Below are 7,607 nucleotides of genomic sequence, written 5' to 3' on the forward strand. Positions count from 1 at the left end.
ACCACTTTCACTTTTATGAAAACCAGATAATACCCGTACGATCCACGACTTTATTACTTATTCTGATATATTTGCATAAATAAAAAATAAAAAATTTACGGTTTGATGTTTTAACCATCTCAAAATAACCTAAATTATTTAATAAATAATATTATAAAGATTTTATAAATAATTGAAAAAAATAAAATATATAATTTTTTAATATATTAAACGATATGACTTAAAAAGTAAAAAATCAATCAATATAAATAATATTATAGTCATAATTAAAAAGTAGAATAGTCAAACAATGATATCATCATTGAGTTCTAAAGGGAAAATTTTTATTGATAAAGTCACCGTAACAATTTTTAAAAATGATGACATCAACTATGTTTTGTTTTAGTAATAGTTATAGATTTATTAATAAAGTGACATGTAACAATTTGTAAAAATGATGACATCGGCTGTGTTTTGTTTTAGTAATAGTTATAGATTTTTATTAATAAAGTGACATATAAATATTTTTTAAAAATGATGACATTAGTTGTGTTTTGTTTTAGTAATAGTTATAGATTTTTATTAATAAAGTGACATATAAATATTTTTTAAAATGATGACATCAGCTGCGTTTTGTTTTAGTAATAGTTATAGATTCGAAAAAAATAAGCTTATTTTCAGAAAAAAGTTTCTAAAACTTACTTTGAGAAAAAATTTTCTAAAAAAATATGCATATTTGAAAAAATAAGCCTCAATTTTAGGCTCGAGCACAAAGACATTTAGTTCGAGAATTAAAATTTTCAAAAACTTATTTTAAGATTAAAAAACAAATTCATTTTATTCAAATTTTCCACTTTACTCATCCCTTCTTTCTTCAAAGAAGGCTCATCATTAGAGCTGTTTAAAAAAAATTCAATGATCCGATACTTAATCGATCTTGAAATCGAACTTCACTTAATCCGACTTCTGAATGAATTTAAAATGAACATTTTTAGAAAATTTGAAATACATAAGAGAAAAAAAAAATTAACAAAATAAATTAAGTTTTAAACTTATTCCAAAAGTAAGCGTGAAATTTCCAAACCTGAAATTTGGGGCTGTTCGCAGTTACCAACTGTGAACAGGTCAAGAAAGACAAAATAGTTGTTCGCACTTACTAATTGCGAACAACTACTTTGACCTGTCTTTGTGTAGCAAGCTGTTCGAAGTTACTAAATGCGAACAGGTCAAAACAGGTCAAATAGTTGTTCGCAGTTAGTAAGTGCGAACAACTATTTTGTCTTTTTTAATCTGTTCGCAGTTAGTTACTGCGAACAACCCCAAACCTTGAGTTTGAGAATTTCACGCTTACTTTTGAAATAAGTTTAAAACTTAGTTTATTTTGTTAATTTTTTATTTTTTCTCTTATGTATTTCAAATTCACATTTTTACTCACCATTCCCAAGACCACATCTCACTTTCTCCTCTTGGACCAATTCAGTTATTTGGGCCTTTTGTGCTTCAGAATATTAAGATTTTGTTAGAGTTATTCTTCCATTTATTGTGCTAGTTGTTAATTTTTTTTAACTTAAAACGTTATGATATTTTCTTCCTTTTGTTCATTGTTACTAACAACGAATAAAGTTATTTTTTCTTTAATTTGTTGTTACTAATAGTGAACAAAGTTGACCTTAAACTTTGACACGAAGACGCTTATTTTTTGAAATTAAAATTTTTCGAAGCTTATTTTGGAAATTTTTTTTATAAAAAAATCATTTTATTCATGCTTTCCCAATAGTTGTGTACTGAGCTGTTTAATGGGATAGGTTGACCTAATAGATCAGGGCTCAAGTCACTTTTAAATGGTGATAATAATATGAATACAATGCTTACGCCTTTTGATTTATTATGACTATAACTCGAAAACTTTAAAATTGTTTTCTAACACATGATTTTGAACCCAATGCTTATGCCTTTTGATTTATAATTTTCTTAAAATCTCAAAACTTTTAAAAAAATTTTAACACGTAATTTAAATTTAATTAAATTAAGCTATAGTAAATATCAACTAAAATCAAGGAGCCTTTGTGCCAGGAAGGCTTATTTCACATAACATCCTATTATGTCATGACCTGGTTAAACATTACTCTTGGAAGAACTACTACCCTAGCTGTGTGATAAAGGTCGATCTGAGGAAAGCCTACGACACCATGGACTGTGATTTTATTCATGATATGTTGATCGCCTTGAACTTCCCACCTTACTTCATTAAGATTATCATAGTCTGCATCACTTCAACCCAATATCTCTTCTAGTTAATGGCAATCCCTCTGAGATCTTCACGCCTAAAAGAGGCCTCAAACAGGGAGATTCTCTATCTCCTCTCCTCTTTCTCATAGATATGAAAAATCTATTCAAAACCCTCAAGGTTGCAGGGGAACACAAACACTTCAGCTTTCCCTCTAGATGCAAGGGCCTCAAACTCAATCATCTATGCTTTGCTGATGATCTTATGTTATTCTGCAAGGGTAAAGCTAAATCTATTAAGATTCTGTGTGAGAGGCTAGATATCTTCTCAGTTGCATCGGGTCTTCATGCCAATGCCTTCAAATAAGCTCTATATCTAGTAGGTATCTCGAAACCTATCAAGTTACATATTGCTCAGTTGTTAGAACCACCTCTTAGCAAACTTCCCTTTAAATATCTGGGTGTGCTCCTAACATCCAAATGCATAACTGGAGGCTGAGTGTGACTCCATTGTTGATAAGATGACAACCAAGATTCGTTCATGGAGCTAAAAATTTCTCTCTTAAGCAGTTAGAGTCCAACTGGTGTCTGTGGTCCTTCAATGCATCTGTACTTATTGGTGTCAACGCTTTATCTTGCCAAGATCAGTCATCAAAAAAGTTAATGCTATTTGTAGAACCTATGTTTGGCATGCGGATCCTACCAACACAGCCCCTTGTACTGTTAGCTGGAATGATGTTTGTAAACCAAAGAAAGTAGGTGGTTTGGGCACAAGGAATATAGACTAATGGAATGAAGCTGTAACAGGCTTAAATTTCTTAATCTTAATCTTCCGATTAATTATTCTAATTTTTTTTAATTCTAATTCTTAATCCTTTGGTTATCTAATTCAAATCACCTGTAATTCCTAAACCTTATTCCAATTTTGTAATTTCTTCTAAACATTAAACTTAAAAAAAAAGAATAAAATAAAATAAAATATATCTATATTCTTAAATTTCTTTATAAGCACTAAAATATTATTTTATTATTTTATATTACGAAAAGTAAAATTTAATATTATATTTACGGTTTTATTAAGACGTTACGTTTCAATTTCGTTTTCTTAAAGTAACTTTACTACTTATCATTTTAACCTTCCAACTTTGATTTAATTATTTTATACCAAAAAATTAACTATATTTTTCTCATTAACTTTAAGTATAGTTTTAACCAAAATTTTCTAAGTAAACTATCATATTTTCATAATCAGATCTTAATTAAACTTTCCCATTAATAAAACATTTCACTTGTATAAACTAGAACAAAAATTTGATGAACCAAAATTCTTTATACATCAATCCATGATATCTATCACTTACACAAGCTATCACCATTTCCTTACACAAGTTAACCTTCTTCTACACTCCAACTTTTACACATCCACTTACACACTCTAACTCTTACACATCCACTTACACACTCCAATTCTTACACATTCACTTACACACTCTAAATCACTTACACAAGTTAACTTTCTTCAATACTTCTTGTAACACCCTCAGAATAGGTCGAACTTTTTGAAAAGACTTTTTATGAAAAACATAAACCAAAACCTACTCATGGGAGTGTTACCGCCACATCTATTTCTAATAAAATAAATATAAGGCTTAACGACTAAGAAATAACTTAATAACTTTAAATCCAACAAAGGGTCTTACAACATAAGAAAAGACTGAAACGTAATCTGTGTCCATATAAAATTTAAACAACTTAAGATAAAACTTAAACTGAAATACGACTCCAATAAAAGCTATGTTTCTAGGTGATCCTCACCCCACGATTCCCACGCAATCAACAAACTGCAACATAAGAATGCAAGAAAAACAAGGGAAAAACTACCAAAATAGGAAATTAAGTAATTCCAACTCCATCCCGTAAAACGATTAAGATTGAAAATGATTTAAGAAAATAAAATATAATCAAATTGAAAATACTTTTAGAAAATAATATATAGCTGAGTTTAAAAGAAAAACAATTTGAGAAAACAATATATATAATATCACATAAACCAATTTATTAATTTGATATTTAATAATGACAAACACATAATCAATTTTTTTATTTTTGGAACGAGAACGCCAGTAGGCCGAGGGTTTACCCCTATACCTACTTCATCAAGAGGTCGTCACCCCATATAATTCAAGGCCAGCAGAGTAGTCTCAGGGGACCCTAGTGTGCACATTCCTTCTACTTGGATCACAATAAATAGAAGAAAGACCAAACATCGTATCAAGTATCAGAAAAATAATAATACCTGTCGGCAGTTATACTAACCAAAAAGGACAACCTGTTCATCACCCTTATACTTGGATCACAACAAATATAAGAGCTTCATTTTCCTCGTGTTACACTTTACGTGATTTAATATATTTTAATAATTAGTCGCGAGCACACATACATATAATCAAACATACATTATACATTTTATTTTATGATCATAAATTTTTCCCAATAAATATATATCTCAGGAATATCCAACTGAAATCTCATTTTCCAAATCACCATTCTAACATCAGTTGGTGTTAATAGGAATTAATATCATAAATATTTCTCTTCCAATTTAAATCGTATCTAATTTCGTTATCAAAATAATAATATAAATTTTATCGAAATAAAAATTATAAATTCAAGTTTGACCAAAGAAATAATAGTAAATATAATTTGAGAATATATAAAACATAATATCATATAAAATAATGTCATATAAAATCATGCATCCTATCTAAACACCTTAATTATCACTTAGCACATAATACTAACGGGATAGTCCTAATTAGATGGACATTGAGAATTACCTTGTTAGCGCTCCTAGACAACGTACGCTCCTAATAATTTCTGTCTACGAATCCGATGTCTTTAATATCAAAATCTTGCATGATATTACATAAGATTTCGGTTAAGTTTAAGATGCGAGTCTATCAAACCGTCTATATAAAACTTCAGTAGTTAAGTTTAAGTTCGAGGACGAACTTTTGTTCTAAGGGAGAGTGTATGTAACATCCGTTTTGACTAGTGGAATTGTCAAAATTTTGACTAGTGGAAGTTTTACTTATAAGAATACAAACTATTTCGGTTTAGAGTTTTGTTTGATATTGCATGATATTGATTGTATGACTCTGATAGTAAGGTAACGTCGAACCATGGACCGCATGTAAAATCACGGCGTCTGTGTTAGGCGGCACGTAAAATGTAACACCCCGTAATTTATCGAGTTTAAAAATAAATAAAATATAATAAAATAAAGTATAACAAAATAAAATAAATAAGTAATATTGAATTATATTATTTTACATGGTTAATTATAAGAAACGAAGTAAGTTTAATTTAACGATAACGCGTTTTGTCGCATATGTTGTTATTGCGTAATATTTCTTTTCTGCTTTTAACAAAAAAAAAAACAAAATAGACAATTATATAATTAATTAATTAATTAATTAATTAAAATAAAAGAATAGGGGAGGGGAAGGGTGGCTTGTTGTGTGAGGGAATGGGAGGAGTCTTGTAACTCCTCTCATAAGTGTGTATTATGACACATTAAGTTCATCCCTTAATTGCCTATTAATCCTTGTGAAAACCATTTGAGTTTTTCACCCTTCTAAGCTTCCAAGTGAACAAAAAAATCAGAAAAATTTTCTCCTTTGGGCTTGTGATTCGGCATTTCAAGAAAAAAAAATTGTTCTCTTGTTTTTCCATTCAATCTTTTGATCAAAGGGATAAGTTTAATTGAATTGCTAGTTATAGATTTTACATATAAGGTTTTCTAAGATGAATTACATTTTATGTATGATGATATCCTATGACTTTGAGGAGGATTGAGTATATTTTCATGTAATTTTCTTTAACAATCCTTTAATAAACCTTAATTTTGTTAAAAGGTATTAAGTTATGTTCTTGATTTATATTCTTTAACAAAGTTTAAATTTGTTATAAGAATTGAGTTTTGTTGATGTTCAAATAAATTTCTTTTATGGTTTAAATTTCTCTAACTAAATTTCAATTTGTTAGTAGAAATTAAGTTGGTATGGATTAAGTTATATTTATATATATGTGTGTCTTGATTTAAAAGAGTGATTTAGTTTTGTAATTCTCTACAAAATTTAATTTGTTAAGAGAATTAAGTATTTAATTTAGTTATCATAATTTATGAAATTTCAAGTCTCTTGAAGGATTTTGTGAATGTGACATTGTTAGAATTATTTTGGTCATGAGATTTAAAAGAGAAAGGGGTTGATAATGTATGTATAAAATAATAATAATGACGAATTTATTATATATATATATATATATATATATATATATATATATATATATATATATATATATATATATATATATATATATATATGTATATGTATTCGGGTAGCAGCTGATCTGCCTCGTTAAAGGTGCCGACCCGGAAACATTAGTTGTTTTCCGTTGCTTTATGCATCGTTGCGTTAAAAACTCGTTAAACGCTTAAAAAAAATTGAAAATAGTAAATGAATGTTAGTAATTACGAAATTTGGTACCCAAGGTAATTGACGCATTCCGAACGCAATGGCAAAGTCAGATTTTTCATTTGAATTTTCTAACCTGTCCGAAATGGCCCTCAAAGTTTCTGGTCAGAATGTGAAATTTGGAACCTTTGGGAATTGGATGTAAACAATTAAAAATTATCACGCCTTAGTGATATTTTAGCGTATGGAGTGGATTAAATGTGTAAACACGTCCTAATACGTGATCGTTTTGTGTGTGTGTTATTTAGGACCTCGATTCATAAGAGGGTGAAATTTCGGTCGTGCTTGAATATTGTTGTTTGCAGCGCTTAACGGTACACGCTTAGACCATACTATTTATGTGGTTGTGCAAGTAGTGTTGTTTCATTTCTAATTGAGGCTTTGTAAATCACATAAGGATTAGACACCTCAAATAATTTGAAAGAAATTAATTGAAAATTGAGAATTTATGTGTTTGTCACCCAAAGGGGTTGACGTTTGGTTATGTTACCCAAAGGGGTTAACGATTGGTTTGGATTATTATAATTATTGTTCCCTTGGAATTTTTGTATCATTACGGTCACCATGGGGGTATGCATACTTTAGCCTTTGGCGACCCGAACATGACGGACAACGTCTTAGGTCGGTGGTTGCCTTGAGATTAGCTCTCCCAAGTGTATTCCTCCAAAAAGAATTGGATTTATACTTGAACGACCCGAACAGGACGGACAACGTTACGAGTTGGAATTATCTAATAATAAATGATTTATACTTGAACGACCCGAACAGGACGGGCAACGTTACAAGTTGGAATTATCTAATAATGAATGATTTATACTTGAACGACCCGAACAGGACGGGCAACGTTACAAGTTGGGATTAAAT

This window comes from Amaranthus tricolor, chromosome 7 (assembly GCF_026212465.1).
Source record: "Amaranthus tricolor cultivar Red isolate AtriRed21 chromosome 7, ASM2621246v1, whole genome shotgun sequence".
NCBI classification, from domain to species: Eukaryota; Viridiplantae; Streptophyta; class Magnoliopsida; order Caryophyllales; family Amaranthaceae; genus Amaranthus; species Amaranthus tricolor.